Source organism: Lathamus discolor, chromosome Z (assembly GCF_037157495.1).
Source record: "Lathamus discolor isolate bLatDis1 chromosome Z, bLatDis1.hap1, whole genome shotgun sequence".
Taxonomy (NCBI): domain Eukaryota; kingdom Metazoa; phylum Chordata; class Aves; order Psittaciformes; family Psittacidae; genus Lathamus; species Lathamus discolor.
The window spans coordinates 55,437,667-55,456,670 of NC_088909.1; positions in this window are offsets into that span (position 1 = coordinate 55,437,667).

Consider the following 19,004-nt stretch of genomic DNA (forward strand, 5'->3'; position numbering starts at 1 on the left):
GTCTGGACATGCCACCTGTCCTTAAGAGCAGCAGCAAACACACTTTTTCACCTTCTATACTTTTTCTGCAGCATCCAGGAGCCTTTTATAGCTAAAAGCCTTGGTGCTTTCTCATGGCACAGAGGGAAGAGCCCCCTGATCCCGCGGTCTCCCCTAGAGCACTGGTGTCTGCAGGAAAGAGGACGGCAGGGTTCCCATGCTTTCCAAAGTAATGTATGTTTGCTACATTCCTCCTCCTATCGCATCAGCTTATGGTCCCGCAGGATGTTTTGTTCCTGTTTATCTCCATTTTAAGTGCACAGAAACAAAGTGAGGGGAAAGGAAGGAGGAGAAAAAGGAGGCAAAGAGAGGAGAAACATCTCTGCTCTTCTGCTCCCAGTGCTTACATACAAGTCCAATCTCCAAAGCCAATTCTTCAGGGTCAGATGGTTTCAAGGCCATCCTGTACCCAAGAATTCAACATCCACCAGCATTCCTGTGGTTTTGCTTTTCATGTCTGAGCACCCCCAACACTCACCCTCATGCCCTCAGCACCCCACCCCAGACCACCTCTGGGCTACCTCCAGCCAGCATGTAAGAGCAGTATGAGATACCATTTTCTCATGTCCTGTGACGATAAGGGTGGGTTTTCTCCTTCTCCTTTTCTACTCTGTGTGCCCAGGAGCAGCTTGTCAGCCATCACAAGGGAAAGACGTTTTCCAGACATGCTGCAGGAATGCAAAGGAATTGTTTGCGCAATTAAGTGTTTGGCACCTGTCCCTTTCCAGAGTAACTCTTTCTATTAACCAAACCACTGTTCCAGTTTGCTGGAATCATTTGCAGTCCTGCTCCTGTGCTCCAGGGCAGTGCCTCGCGCCTCAATGTCATCTGCAGAGGGGAGAAGCACATGCCACATCCACCATCCAGGTCAATAATACAAACACAGCGTGGGACCAGACTGACAAAAAAAAACCCCAACAATCCTCAAACTTGCTTAAAGTATCTCTGCGATGTGGCCACAAACCATTGGCACTAGATACAATCATCCAACAAAGTCTGCACCCGCCTTCTAATGATCTCATTTAAACCATGCTGCAGGAAACCTCACAGGAGAAGGTGTAAAAGGCCTTGGCAGTGCCAAGAAATGTGCCAAGACACTCCTGCTCCTGAGTGGCAGCATCACCTCTGTCCTTGTTACAGGATAAAACCAGACTGGTGTGGTGCAGCCTGTTGTGATTGCTGTGCCAGTGCCACGATGCACTTTCTGAGTCTTCATGCTGCTTAACACCTAAATTAGAAATGCAGCCTGCACCTCAAAACGAATACTGATGCAAATACAGCATTAACCAGTTTGGTCCTCCCAGTGCCAACAGTTGCTGTCTTTTTTTCCACTTTGAGTCTCACAGGAGGCTACCACTATATTAACTGGGACTGCCAGTGGATCTGCTTGGGCTGTGGTATTGAAACTATGCATGTATTAAACATGAAAAAAAGCAGAAAAGAAGCAGGAAGAGCTTCTACTCTTCTTATAAATGGCTTTCTCTATGGAAAGTACACTTTTAATAAGTAGCAACAAACCAGCTTTTCCTTGGCATGCACATGAACCCCAAAATAGCACAGAAAGCATAAATTTAAGTTTTGCATTTTGAGCTCTCAATGAAGAACAGGATGTGAACACCATGCTCAGCGGATGGCGCTTCAAACATGACGTAGTACGACAGTACAAGAGGGGAATGGGTAAGATGTTTGCAGAATGGCCTTTTTAGCAGACCAGAACCAGGGTCACATTCAGCAAACACCTCCTTAGCCAGAGTGGAAGGAAAGGTTGATACACCTTTCACAGTTTTGGCCCATTGTACTGGGTTTGCATTGCAAGGTTGCGGTAGGGCGGGAAGCAGAGGTGTAAAATACAGAGATTCACAGGTTCTCAGAACCTGTTTTTCTCATACAGAGGCACTGCAGTCGTTATTCTGCCCCTGTACAATGAGGGTAAGGTGACCCAGGTTTACAACGAATTAGTCACTGAAGGATAAAGACATGTTGCTATGGTGGTCAGGAAAACAAAGTGATGGTGTAACTGTAGGTGATGGCGACCTTTCTCCTGAAACATCAATTATCTTTGGAGCTAGCACAAAGTGAGATCTGAACAACAGGACAGGAAAAGGCTTGCCTTTTTCAATATTTTTGTGAGCAAAACAGCAAGAGCTACAGGTGAATACGGATGACAGCAGGGAGATGAGATACATTCACCATCTTGGGTTTAACTTGGAGAGTTTCTACTAATTAAAATGCAAAGATGTTGAAAAGCATCCCAAACACTGAGTTTCACCTTTTTCTTCAGTTGTGGACCCTGACTGCCCAATGCCCAGTTTGCTTACCTGTACAATGCTCTGGTTTTGTGGCTGTGTCATGAGAAGACATTATTCTGCTTGCTTATCTTTATACTGTGTGGCACTTTCTCTCCACCTCATAAGGGTGGGCTGGCCCTGCCTTCCCCCAGGTATCTCAGCAAGATATCTTACATGTAAAATGCCAATGAGGGTATTGAATTTCTACCAAAAGGATCCAAAGGAGCTGGGCATCTCCACTCACTCACCACCAATGGGCCCAGTGCTACAGAGAGCTCTGACTTTGCCACCCATCGCTGCTGGATCACTATTCCCCCCATGAAAGTAGATGGGATCAGCTGCAAAGACAAACCTTCTCCTGATGCCATCCCTCCTCTGGCCATAGCCCAGAAGCTGTCCTGAAGGCAATGAAAAGCGCAGCCCTTTGCTGGCATCATCTGCCTTCAGCAGATGCAAAAACAGCAAGTGGAGTTTGAAAGAAGAAAGCAGGGGACTTGAGGTGTTGAGATGCTGCTCCCAAGCAAGGGGGTACTCACCTGCCAAACCCTCATGCAGAAGAGCTCCTGCAGAAGAGAGAGCTCCTCTTCATGGGGCAGGGCAGCTATTTCTTTCCTAAAGTTAGGCCATGGTTTGAGCTGCACCTTCAGGCTGACTTCACCTGCCCTGTCGCAGGCAGTGGGAGCACAGATGGGAGCAGAGCATCATGCAGCCACCTCCAGCAGCACAAGGCTCAGGGCCTCCATTTTTGCAGCCAAACTCACCAGGGCTCAGCTTCTCCAACAGTCAGATGCACTCCTTCTTAGTCTTTGCTAATGTCTCTTTTTTTTTCCTGCTTTCTGTTGTTGTTGCTCTTTTTTCTTACGTTTTTATATCTCTGCTTACAGGGCTTTCAACTCTCCACTGTGGAGTGAGTTTCAGCTGGGTGGTTGCTGCCCACAGACCCAGGCAGGCCATCCTGTATCAGACTCTATGTCCGTTGGATCTTGAAGGCTTGGGGCTATAAATTAGCTTTCACCTAAAACCTTTGGTACTGCAGCCTCGTGGCGAGGGAAGACCAGGCCAGCCTGCAGCCTTTACATGTCTGCAGCAGGTAAACTCCTCTCATGCTACGCTTGGAGGAGTTCAATTGGCCTAATTTTTCAACTCCCTGTGCACCGCAGTAACAGGGAAAGGTCTCTGTGTGTGACCCTCTGTGAAGCTGACTAGGCTGTGCCAGGAACCCAGCTTTCTTCGGGATGACAGCTGAAATGGCAATAGCGAATCCAGCTGAATGATGAAAGGATTGCTTCCACAGCTGCCCTCGATTGCAACAGCAGCCCCAAAGAACTGCAGAAACACACAGAAATGCCTGCAACTGCAAGGCTGGTCTGACCTCCACCCATTGTCCCACCAACAGCACGGCCCCATCCTGACCTGCTGAGGCATCGTTGCACGTGCCTGTCTGCAATCATCCCTAGCCAACACTGGCCAAAAGGCCTCGAGGTACCCAGACTACTGGTCTGCCTCAGCATGGCCATGGCTCTGCTACTGCCTCGGACAAAGGATTGCTGTGGATGTGAAATCACTCTTACAGCTCCCTTTGAAACCTTCCCATTTGTCAGCATCTTTCTAGGAGCTCCTGGAGATGGAAATTACCTACCAAAGACAATCTTGTGCCTGTTCCCTGTTCACCTTTAGTATTCCTGTATCTAATACCTCTAGTGCACAATGGCATGGGAAATACCTGTTTCTTGCACAAAAAAAAACCCATCAAAGAGCCAAGTATAAAACAAATATTGACTGAGTGCATTCTGAATGCAGCTTTTCCATCCTTTAGCAATTTTCCATCCTTCAGCTATTTTCCACTTACAAGTCCCCCGTCACCATATGACTCTGCATTTAAGGAGTCTTTCTCATCGTCCATATCCTGTTTCCCAGAGATTTTGTTCATGTATTCAGCAGCCTCAAGTAGGCTTTCTCCTAACTCCAGCTCTGCAGTCATTGCTAATGATCCTAGCTTTTCATTTGACTTGTACTTCATAAATGTCGTTTTCTTTCCCTTTCACAAGCAAATTGGATTTTCGGGTGAGGAAGCCCTTATAGCTTACACTAATGCAGAACTAGAGTTGATGCTAGAGTCTGAAAAGCCCTTCCTGGCCTCTCTCCAGCCAGTTGCACATTTTCTCTTACATAAATCTGTCTCGTGATTACATACACACACCCATACATACATATATATATACACACACATGCATATGCACGGTCAAATGAGGACGTGGAAAGATCCCAGCTGAAGAGCCCCACCCCTCCTGAGCCTGGAATTCGGCAGAAAATGACAGCCCAGACCTGGATACCTGTCAGCCCCGCATTCCAGGGGGTTATCGGGAGTACATCTTGCTGGGGTGCAAAGGAAGGCATGCGACCCAGAAATGCTCCTGCCAAACCCCCAGAGGCTTTGGGGCATCCCTCGTGCATTCACAGAAACTCCAGGAAAGGAGTCTATCCAAGAGTTTTGCTGGCAAAACCCAGGGTGCACCCAGCTCCCAGCAGACAGGGCAGGCTGCTCCCAGTCTGAAAGCCATGGTGAGGTGAACACTGCCCCCAGAATCAGAGCAGCTACAGGATGCACTACAGATATGTGTGTCAGCACTGCGGATGCTTTACCATAAAGACCTCAGAAAAAGGCTTCTTTAATACCTCAGCTGACTTCTCATGCTGTCAGTCACAAGAGATTTCAGTGGTGTTAAAGCAACCAAAACTAGAATGAAGGGAAGAAAGATGAACCTTATTTCCCTGCAGGTGTGTAGCTTCCTGTGGTTGATGCAGGTTCCACTAATAGCTCATCATGTCTTATTTCACTGATTCTGACCTACATGTTGGGAGGGGTACAAAGTAAAAAAGGTCTAAATAATTTATTATTGACCCACCGGGAGAAGAAGCAAATAATGAGCAGCACATTGTTATGTGGGAGCCTTTAAAGTAAAGGAGAAATAAATGTCTCACTGCAGATGAGAAATTCTTTCTGCTGGTAAATGACTGCCAGCTGTGACCATAGGAAAAACCCTTGCTCAGTCCTATACCCCAGCTCCTCCGGTGCTGATACACTGGTGTTTGTGGCACACAACACCAGTACTGGATAACCCATGATCATGGACAGACACACATGGAGGCACACCTATGCACAGGGCATGCACCGCTGCAGCAGGGAGGTTCCACACCTGAAAACCCTGTGCCAAGTCCCGTCGTCAAAATCGGGCTCGTTTTTTGGTGTTGATGCCTGGACAAAGTGGGCAGCAGGAGCTTCCCTGAGCGTGAGCATCAGGGTTTGGAGCACAGGGTCCTCATTAAAACAAACATGCCCAGGAAACCTGCTCGACAAGGAAACAATGACCTGGACTTATTTTGTTGAGTCAGAATGATGAAAAGGTGCTTGAAAGGAATAAACACTCCCACTTTTGAGTCACCCGATAAAAATCACACACTTTGACTATCTCCTAACTCTGCTGATGCCAAATGACTTATATGGAAAAGACTCAGTAGTTTTGCGGATTGCTGGGCTCGAGAAGGCCAGTGGGAATACACCTACTGCCTGGTAGATGGGCGTATGCTGCGCACTGTGCCTGTGGGTTTACACAAGGCCTCCTTCTGGTATCACTCAGCCACAAAGGAGCAGCGCCTTTGCACTGACAATTAAGCTGAGCTGGTGTAAAAGCCAGCCACTTGGGATTTCACACAGCACAGCCAGCGTGGAAGATTTTGTACCAGGGCACCTTTTTCACAACAGTCACTGGTGTGGATCAGCAAAACCCTTGGGCTAACAGTGTAGAAAACAGCTAGAGGCTAGGGAACCATCCTGCATGACCTTGGCCAGCATCGGAGAGTTCCTTCGCTCCCTGAAGGCAGGTGGGCAACACCATCACATCAACAGCACTTGTGCATGTCCTCAGCATCTACGAATAGCAGCATGGATTCTCCTAAGAAGATTTTTATGAGCCCTTTCCCACCACATATTGCTACGCGATCTTTCCTCATAATGCATTTAATTTGCATTCTCCCTGCACAGCAGCAAGGCATGGGGTGATCACATGTGCTCTTCCCTCCAGCAACAGGCACATCACCGCCAGGGCTGGAGTCTTCTTTTCCAGGCTACCGGATGGTTTTGAGGTGGCACTGCATCATAAGGTATAATGTTTCACCAAGCCTTGTAGGAAGTGAAGCAATGGGTGCAGTGACTGCCAGGACTGCATCTGCACTGGTGGAGACCTGTGGATTTGTGTGCTCAAGTGTAGAAAGGGAGATGGATGAGGGAGGATGTCTGCATCCCTAACTGCATACTATCCAGTTCTTCCCAGACCCATATTTTGTTATATATATGTATGTATATATGTGTGTGTATATATATATATATATGTATATATATCTAGTGTGTTTTTCCCAGCAATCTTCTGCTAAGCAGCTACACTGGCTTTCAGCATCCTTTTTCCTCTCCTGGGGGGTTGCCCATTTCCCAGTAAACATGAAGACTACCTGCTGGGCTGTGCCCCAGGAGCAAAGAACCGAACCTTAGTGGAGAGGCACCCAGCAGAGCAGGAGCTGAGACCCCCAACCCCTTAGTCTCAGGTTATTAGCCAGGCACCATTCTTGCTGCTTAGGATGAAAGCCAAGCAGAGTCCCAGCTCTTCGGGGTTAATAACTGGCTGTAATAAAGACAACTAATGCTACAGAATAGTAAAACAATCATCACTTAGGCTGAGAACGTCACTAATGGATATTTTCCCAGCCCTGCTTCAGAGCACAATGATGGGTTTTCAGCAGAGCAATTAAAGCAATGCCCAGAGTGGAATTATCTCAGGTGAACCGAAGTCCCCTGGGTGGTTTGGCTGCAAACTGTGCTCATGCTTAAGGTTCAAAGGATGTAAAAAGGCTTTAAAAACTTGGGGGAGAGGTATGAGGGGAAAGCTGTTCTTAAGAAGGACAACTCGGGTCAGACAGAGCTATGGCATGCTGGGGAGTCGAAGCTACCTAAGACTGATCTCGGGAGGGAACACATAAAGCTGCTGCATCCTTGTCTCTCTGACCCTGGATGTTGCTGTGCTGTGTCACACCTCCATGAGGAAGGAAGAGCGCAGGGGAGGGGAGCCCAGCTGCAGAGAGCAGCCCTGGCTGCCCACACTGCTCTGAGGGCAAAGAGTGAGGGCACTGTGCTGCACTGCTCACCCCACCAGCAGCAGGAACCCTGATGTGGTGCCCCTGACCCAGGCAGAGGCAGATGGGGTGATTGCTCATCACACAGGCTGTGCAAGTCACCCCAGTATGGGTCAGCCCTCTGTGCTGCGTGGGTCTCACTCGCAGGCAGACAGCTTCTCTGATCCCTACACCCTGAGCACTCAGGCCAGGCAAGGCCATCTCTGGGTCTACAGGGTCAGACTAAGGGAAATGCAGGGTAAAATGCAGCATCTGGATTCAGGAGCAAACACTGAAGTTCCCCAAAGCTTATGGGGATTTGCTCCAAGAGGTTTCCTCTCTTCTTCACCAGTAATGTCTCCTTAGACAAAAGCAGAATGAGCATTTGTGTGGATGCAGGTGTACTGCTCACAGAGAAAAAAGTAATGGCAGCCCCAGAGACTTGCAAGGATTCTCTGCCTTTACCAAGCAGTCTGAAGTAACTTCCTGACCCTGTCTCACTGCTTGGTTTTAACTATAACCTGCCACAACCACACATCTCCTGAGGAGAAAACAAAGTTCAGCTCTCAGCTCAGAACAAACCAAGAGATTTGTTTTGCAGAAGTGGCTGGTTTGGAAGTGCTGTGGGTTTAATTGCAGCAGGGAAGCCTGCCCAACTGCGCCGCATTGAAAGAGATCCCGTACTTCTTCACTGCCTACGAGCCTATGGACTGAGGGCAGCGTGCTCAGATAAAACAGCACAGTTTCTGTGCTGCAGAGAGCTGACAAGTGCTGGGCTTATTACTTGTCATTGTGGCAAGTCATAGCTACTCCAAAACGAATGAGCGACATGATGAAGTCAGTTTGGTGGTGGTTAAGAGATGGAAAACAGACACTGAGTCATCTTTATTCATAACATCCCACAACATTAGATCTTGAGCATAAAAACCAAACTACTGAGCCCCCCTCCCCAGACTGCAACAATTTCAGCCATCACCAACTCATCCAAGTAAAGCAGTCCCACTGACTGTAAGAGGCTGCATGCAACAGTTAGTAACAACTTGGGCATAAAAGAGATATAAGCAGGTGAAGAAAGAGAAAAATCCTATGGCGTATTTCCCCTTTCTAAAGTCACTGGCTCTTCTCATGAACTGAGAGCTTTCTCAAGAAACTCAACTGAATTCTCAAGAGCTCAGCTGAGCCTTGTAATAAAATGAAACAGGAATCAAGCTGCTCCAGGATTTGATTCTTGAAAAACCAAAACCTCAGGAATACTGGGATGTGAGCCCAGCACTAAACACCCCAAAATATCCAATGATACAGGTTTTCTGGAAATACACATACTGTGCATCTAATGAAGTTCTTGTTTCATGTCTCTGAAAGTTACACCAAAGCTAGGTCCTACTCGGTAGAGACCATTGCTGGTACAGATGTGCATAACAAAGGGGAATTTCAAAGTGCACTTGTTATATTTTTGCATCAGATCGGAGATTTTCTACCCACTTTTGGTAAGACTGCATCCCAAGAGAGAATGAGGACTGAGTGGTTTTTACAGGGTCCTGAATGGCTTTATATTGTGTGAAGGCTGCAGAAAGAGCCCTGAGCAGGAGTTAGAGACTGCTTGGCACTTCTCAGCCCAAGGTAATGTGCATGAGTTGGCTTCCAACCTATACAACAGCCAAAAGTAACCTGAGCCAGCCATCACAGGGTGCAGTTCAGTAGCCTTTGCCTCCTCCCCTGTTCAGTAAAACAGAAGGCCAGAGACCACTCAATGTAAATGAAGGCCAGAGGTCCTCTTGGAAACACCAGCTCTGTTTTGAATCAACATGCACCGAGCGATCCACACCGACTGCCCTTGAGTGTGTAGGGCTTCAGAGATCGCCCAAGGCTGGAAATACCCCCAGGTATTGCTGTTATTGGTGTTGGGTTTTATGCTGGACATGTACCGCCCTGGAGCTGGGTCTCTCACAGGGTTGTTCTCTCCATTTCAGCTGCTTTAGCAAACTTCCTTTGTCCCCCCCTCAGCCAAACACCCACCAGCCTTGCTCTGAAGAGAAGCAAGCCTAGCCTGGGTCCAGAGATCCTACAACCCAACAGCAAACCACAGCCTTGCTTTCTGCCTGCCACCCCACAGCTGCCAAATGAAGCATCTTTGCAATGACCCACAAGTTTTAGCCTTTTGCTGAACTGCAGCATAAAACCAGCACTGCAAACCTTGTGGTGCAGCCCTGGCATCCTGAGAGGGGGTGTAAGGCTGGAGGAGCCTGGTTCCTCCCTCCCAGTGACTTGATTTTCAGCAGAAGATCAGGAGCAAAGCTGCCAAGTAACAGCACTTGGGAACATGGACAGGCTTCCCACTGACATGAGCAGGGATTCCCCACTGAACCAGTTCCTTTTTGCACACAATCTTCCCCGAAAAGTTTGCTGCAGTGACAGCATCCTCTCCGTAAGAGGCTGTTGACAAAAACTAGGCCTCTATTCCAGTACTGAAAGGAGAAGTGAGTCGAGAGAGCCCTTAATCTTGTTAAGACCTCAGATGACTCTGAAACATTAATTGGCCTGGTTAGACCAACTCTGTGTCTGGACGCTGCTATTGCAGCCTCTTTTGCAAATGCTGAAATTAGAGCACGGGACCACACTAAAAACTCTGAATTTCCTTTCTTTATGTTGCATCACCACAATTCGTGCCTGCAGCCTTTTCCTCCTCCAGTTCTTAACAAAATAAAAGAACAAACCTCTGAATTTCTACTGGGGTTTGTGTTGCTAAATTTCCATGCTTTGTAGCTGCTGGGACAGCATTAGGAGGAAAATACATTAATATGATGCTAAAGGATAAACCTGGGACAGAGGGTGCTTGGCCACCATGGCTGCCACACTGGTGCTGTCCAACACAAACATGAGTGAAGGGCCCCTCCTGAGCTCTACAGGAAGCTTCAAGTATAAAACTTGAATTCGGGTCAAATCTGAAGAAAACCTCCAAACCTTAAAGCAGTTGCAACTGAGACAGGATCTCCCCCAGGCCATGGTCAGGGGGAGTCTTGGAGCAGAGATGCCTCATCTACTCCCCTGAAGCAGTGCTTGCCAGGTTCAATGCTGTGGCGCCAATGGGAAAAGCCAGGGTTTATGACAAAGCAGATGACCATGCTGAAACCACCAACGCACTGAACTCCCCAGGTGTCTTCCCTGCAGGCAGCTCTGCTGCACCAACACCATCCACTGACACCAAACATGGGGTGGTCATGGAAGTAATCAATGCCTACCCCTGCAGCAAGGCACCTGAGCCCATTTTTCCATGGTGGCAGTAGCATTGCCCCCATCCAGAAGCATCTCTCATTAGGCCAGGAGTGCCCAAAGGCTGTTAATCAGTGTCACAATTCTCAGAAAATCCTTATAAGTCATTCTGGTGTTGCCTGGAAAACAAATTGCATGGCAATAAACCAGAATTGTTTGGTTCCTGTTAATTAGGCAGAAAGGTGGTAAACATTAACTACCCATAAGAAGCATGTGATACATGCAGGAGTGCAGGTCCCCCTCTCAGCTGAAGGCTTTCTTTGTTCATTTGGAGGTTTCTGGAGGTGGGCTGTCTCATGAACCCTCTAGGATATGACAGCATGCATGAGGAGGGGGTTAAACATGCAGCACAGGAAGGAAAAGTAGCAGCTATAAGCCTCCCTGCACTATTAATCACTGTCACATCCTTTGCCCTCCAGCGGTTGAGGGAATTGGTACAACAGAACTGGATGCAGTAGTGTTCATCTTTCCAAGAGAGCAGAAAATGAAGGGAAGGCCCACACATTCCCCTGCCCCTCTGTTAGGCAAGCAACCACAGCTTGACTGGGAAGTGTGTGGTTCGCAGGCAGCATGGCCAAGTAACCTGAAAATCTCCAGTGGTCAGAGGCTGAGGTTCAGCCTGGTTATAGAGAGGATGGAGAGTGACCAAGTGTTCCTCTTTCCATTGGGCACTGCCATAGCTGGTCTTGTCTACAAAGGCTCCACACCTGGTGGGGAAAGCAAAGGCTCTGTCTCTTCACACCCTGCAGGCTCCCTGTACTCCACTGCACCAACAGACAAGACATCCTGTGCCAACAGATGCCTGAAACCCACCACTGGCATTTGTATGACCTGTGTCCAAGCGTACACTTGGGTACCATTTGCCTGCCAGTGGTCACCCTGGTCATACGGATGGACCCACAAGCCCCACATACACTTTGGCCAAGCAGCTGTGAAACCCTTACGAAATAGATGACACCTGCCACCAGAATGGATGTGACACCATTTACAGCATGTCCTCTACCCAGATTTAGAATGGCTTGAGACGGCTGTTGGAAGTCAGACTGGAGGGGAGGCTCCTCTGTCCCCAGGCTTTGGCTGTGTGGCTCCTGAAGCCTTCCTGTCATTGCATGAGTCACAGCCATCTCCAAGCGCATGGAAGAAGCAAGTGAGCAGATGCATGCCTCATGAGGCAGACAGCTAGTTTTGTTTCTTCCTGTCTGCTTTAGGGCATCTCAGACAAGTCCTCAACTTGTTTTGATCTGGCTAGTGATTTCGGTTGCCCTGGTATTTCAAATGCTACTTTTCAGGAGCCTAAGTTTTTCCAGGATGTGGTGGACCATCTTCCCACCCATCTCTGCACTCTAAAATTGGTTGCAGTTGGACATTGCATAATTTGCTCATCCAAAAATACAATTGCTTTGAAAGCTGTTAACTGGAGCACTCCTGCAGTGTAAACACAGGCGCTTCAGCATCACCCATTCAAAAATGCACATGCACTTTTGGAAAGAGGAGCTTCTGCACATCCCGCTCCAGTGAGCATTACAAATGTGTTAATGAGCCTCTAGGAAATCACAGACTATACATCTTTTAAACTCAGCTACATCCCCTGATCTGAGACAGCATCAAGAGATACTCATTTTTGGGTAAGCAAATCAGACACTGATGTTTTATGGATGTATTGGATTTGCACACTAGGGGTGACTTTTGTGGTGATATGAAGGCCCTGAGACATCCTGAGATGGAGGCCCAAAGTCAGCTTGCCCCTCTCTTGTTTTGTTGTCCATGCTGCTGCCCAGCTTCCCACTGTGCTTGCTAAAATCTCCCCAGACACCAGGTCAGCCACTGCAGGGTCCCAGCCAGAGCCCAAAAATAGCAGGTGTAACGGGGATCCTAAGAGAGGTACCACACTTGCCCTTCTGAAGCTAGTGAAGATGACCCGATGCCCAGCATCCGTGCTGGCTTCTGGTGGCTGCCATTTCCCACAGAGAGCACCATAGCGGCCCTCAGAGTTTAGGGACCCTTGGCCCAAATTCATCTCTGCGGTGGCCCAGGGAGTGCTCAGCACTGGTGGGACAAGGGGGTATATGAGCCCCACACCCTCCTGATAAGGGCGTGCACAACTCTCGAGGCTCAGTGCACAACCCACATCACATAGTTTTAAATCAGGCCTGGCAAATGCGTCACTGCTGAAGGTCAAAGTCTCCAGTTATCTCTGGCTTACTCAGAAGAAATGCCTGGAGAAATGTTTGGAGACCCAACATCTGGGTCCCCAGCCTGCAGGTTGTGCAGGCAGGCGGAGGTGTGTGAAGCAGATTCAGAACTACACAGAAATGCAGTATTTTACTTCCAGGTAAAGAGAAACTAAATAGTGAGGAGAGGGGAGAAAAAGTCTTAGGAGAGGTCGGGGATGAATTAAAAAGCAGAGAAGCTTGAATAGAGAGTAAGAGAAACAAAGCAGAACAGCTTTGAGTACTAGGTACTCAAAACCAAAGTTTGTCATTGGTACCGGTTTGTTATTTGAATGTGATGAAAAGAAGAACTGAGCCTCTGTTTTCCATACAGCACTGCTCACACGCTGCTTCCCAAAAGCAGCACGATACGCTCTGCTGCAGCAGGCTGCCAAAAGGCATTAGACTCGTAAGAGTTCACCTAGGACATCAGAAGCAGCCTTGATCTGAGGACATCTGAACAGTCGCAGTCGGAGCAAACACTTTGTGAAACCATGAAAGCCTGCCTCCAGCGTGTATGGGGTTTTCTGTCTGTTACTGAGCTTCTAGAAGGCAGCTAAGTGTAATTACAGCTTGCAACGTCTCTGTGTTGCTTTACAAACCACCTGGGCATCACACTGCTCCTGCACACTGCTTTTAACACAGACATGTTATCTCATTGATAACACACCGACACAGTTGATTTCATTCACAGAACTTGCAGTAAAGACAACGCAAATCAAGAGGATTTGACAGACTGTGGTCGCGGATACTGAGCGGGACCTGCCAGTCCCTGGTTTTTGATTTCCTGGGAACCCTCTGATGAACAGGGTCCTACCCACAGGAGAAAAAGCAGCCTCACCTCCATTCATTAGTCATTTCCAGCTACTCACTTCAGACAAACTCTAAAGAGCACTGGACTGATTCCCTGGTGTATCAGGTTTGCGTGGCAAGGCTTTTGTAGCAGGGAGAAAGCAGAGGTAGCTTCTGTGAGGAGACACCAGACGTGCTTCCTCGAAGACATCTCCACATGTGCACCAAGAGCCAGTTGGTGCCTCCCATGCTTGTTTTCTGCCTCCGATAATGCAAACCCAGCACATATTCTCCCCCAGACAAAAAGTTGTGACAATGCTTATGTCTCCAAGAAGGCAAAAGTATCTTCTCTCCAAGGGTCTCTTGGTGCAGGCTGACGTGCCACTCCGCAGGCACAACCAAAGGAACCTCAAAGTACAGAATTTCATCTTCATGCCTTAGCCAGGCCTTGAAAGAGCCAGGCTTCTTTTCCTCTTTGGACACTGCTGTCCTCGAGCACCAACATCTAGTGATGTTGTGGAGCATTCGCTCCCCAAAGGCTCTTGTTCCCATGTCACAACAGGGACCGGGGCACACACACTGATCCAGCAACATGCCCTAGAAACAATGCAGGATCCCTTAGGAAAAACTCAGGGTCCACAAGAAAGTAGAATGGAGCCTTTTAGGAAAAACGCAGGTCTGCTTTCCCCAGCCCACCATGCTCCCTGAGGAAAGATGGAGGCTTTGAGCATGGAGGTTCCTGAACATCTCAGGCTGGGGTTGAGATATTTAAGGCAATTACATGACAAGTGTAAGTCTCTCTGGTCAAGACCTGAAGTGCCTTGATACCTGAAAGCACGCATGAGCATTCCCATGTTTGTAAACATTGTGCCAGCAGCATCTTCCTTTCTAGAGACACAGAGCATGCCATAAACCCAGGGGAGCCCACAAAAGGTTCTTTAAAAAGCAATGATCAGGTTTTTTTCTAATACAGGGGCCAAAAGTACCAGCTTCATCAGCTCTGGAGAATCTTGAGATTCCTTTCTCCAAAGAACTTGATAAAAATTGAATGATACTGAGTGGGACAGTATTAACATGCATTTTTTTCTTGTCTCTCAGGAGGAAGTTCTTGGTTAACCAATAACTCCCCCTGGTAAAGGGAAATGAACTGTGGCCAAGATTCTTGTTCTCTGTCTTTTTATTCAGCTCCTCCTCTCGTCCTTTAACAAGATGTCCTACACCAAGCATTCAAAAGACACTGGGTAATTACATCAGTAGTACACCAGCTTCAGAGAGAGAAGCCTGTTTGTTCCGCAACTTAGGCTGGCATGACACCAAGCACACCCATCTAATTATTAAATGCTTATTGCACCTTTAACAGGTCAGTTACAAAAGCAAAATCTTCCAGAAGAGCAGGCTGGAAGGAAAGGGAAAGTTAATTAAAGGCTGTTGCTTGGTTGCAGTGTCACGGTCAAGTGCAACACTTCTTCTTTCCATTTTAAGGCACTGGGAAATAACCTGGCCTTTCTATGATAAAAACTGATGCAGTCGTTGCCTTTAGCAGCTTCTTTATTTCTGCAACTGCCTGCACCACGGCTTAATGTTGGACATGACTGACCAGATGTGCCACAACGGTAGTAATACTTTCCCTGTAGCTGTCCCTTTTACTGCATCGCATATTTGAATGATCAGGTGACTTAATAATGGTTTTGGGAGACACAAGTTTGTCTTAGACATGCTCATGAGACCCTGAAGGGGTTAACTTGCGAGAAGATAGCAAAAGCTCCTGGTTCTGGGTCCCCGCTCTCTTTTCTTTTCGTCTTTCTCTTCTCCTTCCCCTCATTTTCCTCACTCTCGCAGATGCTGATGGGGAAATGAATGACATGGATGACTACTGCACACCAGAGCCCAAAGCCTGAAAGATCTATTAATGAACTATCTACTAGTGAACACTTTGCAATACAGCCTTTGGGATGTTCGAATGCTGACCTCCAGCCCACGTTGGGTCTCACCACTCCATGGTGTTCCCTCCAGCCACCAACACACACTGGCTCACAAGGCAGAAAAGACAAAAGTAAGCCCAAGGAAGAAGATCCATATCTCCAGAGCCCAGCAGACTTACCTGACAGGGAAACACAGTTGCTGGCAAAATCAAACGTGGGGGTGCAGGAGCATCACACTGGGACCATGGGCCACAGCTCTGTCTCATTTGTCCAGATGGATGCCACAATTTAAGCCCTACCTAACTGGCTGTCCTGCTAGAGACCACTGCTGCCCACCTTCCCCACCCTGCTTCCCACCTCTCTCAGCAGCTCAGAAAGAGCTGAAAACCACAGTTTGTTCAGACTCCCAAACGTCCCCCAGGCCTGACCCTGAGCACACTGAGGTCCACCACTGGCTCCAGGAGAACCCCTTTCCAAATGCTGGTCCATGTTGCTCTCACTTAACAGATAACACAAATTAGCATAAGCAGAGTTTAAAAAAAACAAAACAGATGGCTTCTGCCACTGGAGCTTTAAAGATCATTTAAAGAGGTCAAAGTTTCATTGAATCCCCACCTGAATGTTTGTGAGGTTCATGGTATGAATGGGCTCTTAAAAATACAGCCCTTTCTACAGGTCTACATCTAAGTGGTGCTGATTAATTCACTTGAGGGCACCTAAATTTAGACCTGCCAACTTTCTCTCCCCCCATTTTTCCACACATCAAAGGACTGCAGCAATTCATTCTTATAGTGCATGGGTGGCATGATCATTCATCAGTATCTCCAGAGTTTCTGTATGAGAAACTGCTAAGGCTTGATTTTTGAAGCTTTCACTGCATCAACGCTCTACCCTTTCTTGAGCCATGTTCTCTCACTTTAAGGACCACGCAAAACCATGTTCCTGAAGGGCAGAGAAGTGTCTTTAAAAGTGCTTCCTGGTTCTGTTCTGCATTTGCCAAGAAACATCTCTTGGTTCACTGTCCTATCAACTGACTCTGGGTATGACATGGCATACAGCAATCTGCTGAAGCACAAAATTAATTTGATTTCCAACTTCCCCACAACTGACTTGCATATTTTTCACAGCCACGTTCCCTCTCCGGCAGCTCAAGGGAGGGAAGCATGTTGCATATATGCCCGCAAGGAAGGTGGGTGGGAGTGAGGGCACATGAGAAGCAAAGGCCCCCATAGTTGGGTGACTGGGTGCGTGGGACGGCCACAGCACTGTTGAGAGAAACAATGAGACACCACATAGTTTAAAAAGAAGAAAAAAAAGAAAAAGAAATGCCAAAATAATAAGAAAATAGGGTGTGTTTTCAGGGTGTGTGTTGGGGTTTTTTCCCCCAGCCAGAGGACCCACATTCCCCTGTCTCTGAGTGCAGATCACAGAAATTATATTACTGTCCAGTTATTTTAGGCATTCACACAACAATCTCACAGCAACATTTTGAACTTCAAACAGCTGTATGCATAAGCCTGCACTTGACTGTAAGCACACCAAGAGGCACATGGCAGCAGATGGGATCTGAGGACAGACACATGTAGGAACCTCCCCTCATAGTTCACAAAGGGGTTATCTATCCATACTTGCCTATAGAAAGCAGCACTAAGGAATGTATTATCTGGGTGGATAGTTTCCTTCTTAACTTCTTGCGCTAACTTCTGCAAGAGCAGTGTGATGCTGACCTGAGCTGGAGCATTCAGTAGCTGGGTTTTGAAGGTAGTCTGGGTTTCTCTATCGTTTTATCTTGCCTGGCAGCAGGTTTCAAAGCAAGGCACCCTGGCTGATAAGGCTTTCCTGCTTTCTCTCTCCTGAGCCATCTGCAGCAGCTGCATCTCCCTGAAGCAGCACAGGGCATATGCCCCAGCTGCTTCTCTCTGCCAGGGGCACATGGACACATGAGCAGCCAGGGCCAGCCGGAAAAAAAAGCAAAAGCCAGCAGGTGCTACTAAGCCCTGGTAGCACTGCTTCTCACCCACAGTCATCCTAACTCTTTTGATACTGCCACCAAAGGAAAAAGGGAATGGGATGGGCAGGGAAAGGAACATGGAGAGCATTACCTAAAGGGCTTTGAGTAGGCAAAACCAGGTCTGGAAAGGGCTAGGTAGGAAGCGACAAGCAGGGAGAAGAGCTAAGTGGATGGCACCACTGGGTCAGAAAAGGGACCCTAGCGGTTGCGGTGGTTCTGCTGCTGGAATAAGCCACATACTTAATAAACTTACAAAATGAAACCTGACTTATTCTCAGTGCGGTTTTCCAGACTTAGAGAACTCCAAGACAAATCTCATGGGGCAAGCTTTGAGGCCTTATGGGTGTTACCAGCTTTTCAGTGTCTACCACAAAGCAAACCAACATATTGGGGCACATCCTCTTGGGATGCGTTGGTACCCAGGCACTAATGAAGAAGCATCTTTTTATCCAGGACCTCCACTAAGACTTCCCATCCTCTGCCCAGCTGCAGTCAGAGCAAACATTGCACAGGCTGGTAACCTGGCTGCTTAAGCCTGCAGAAATATCCCATTCATCACACAGCCAGCATCAAGCATCCCAAAACTTAATACAACCTCTCCTGTGACCCCTGCAGCGGGAGCTGGAGTCAGTAACCCAATACTCCAAAAATTAAATCTTTCCAGCCCAACAGAAGGAGGGAAGCAACAAGCCCCGTTTTGCAGTCTTGCACTGTGGGATGGGCAGTAGTGCAGTAGAACAAAGGGCCTCTCCAAAACACAGAGAAACAAATGGAAATTTAAGTTTCCATGAGAGAGTCCTCTTGGCTGGGGAAACTGAAAGGAGTAATTTCTGTGAGGATGATTTCTGGTCCTGGCTGACCCTCTCCAAGAGGGGAACTATCCAAGAGGCGCCCCATCCCTGGCAGTGCCCAAGGCCAGGCTGGACAGGACTTTGAGCAACCTAGTCTAGTGGAAGGTGACCTCGCCCTGCCACGGGCATGGGGGCTGGAACCAGATGATGTTCAAGGTCCCTTCCAATCTGATCCGTTTTGTGATTCTTTGAACTACTGCAGAAGCTCACAGTGTCTCTCGTCATCCGTATTGATTTTACTGTTTACCACGAAAGGAGCACCACTCATGTCAGTGCTGCAGGAAGCCTGCAACCCAGAGGACAAGCGCAGCTCTGTGCTTTGGTGCTGGGATAAAAAGCAGAGGACAAAAGGTTTTAAAAGAGTAAGGAAATATCTTCCCCCTATTCGCTCCTTTCCTGCCTTACAGCGCCGCAGCGGCCGTCCTACCCCCGCCACAGCCCTCCTCCTTCCCGTAACG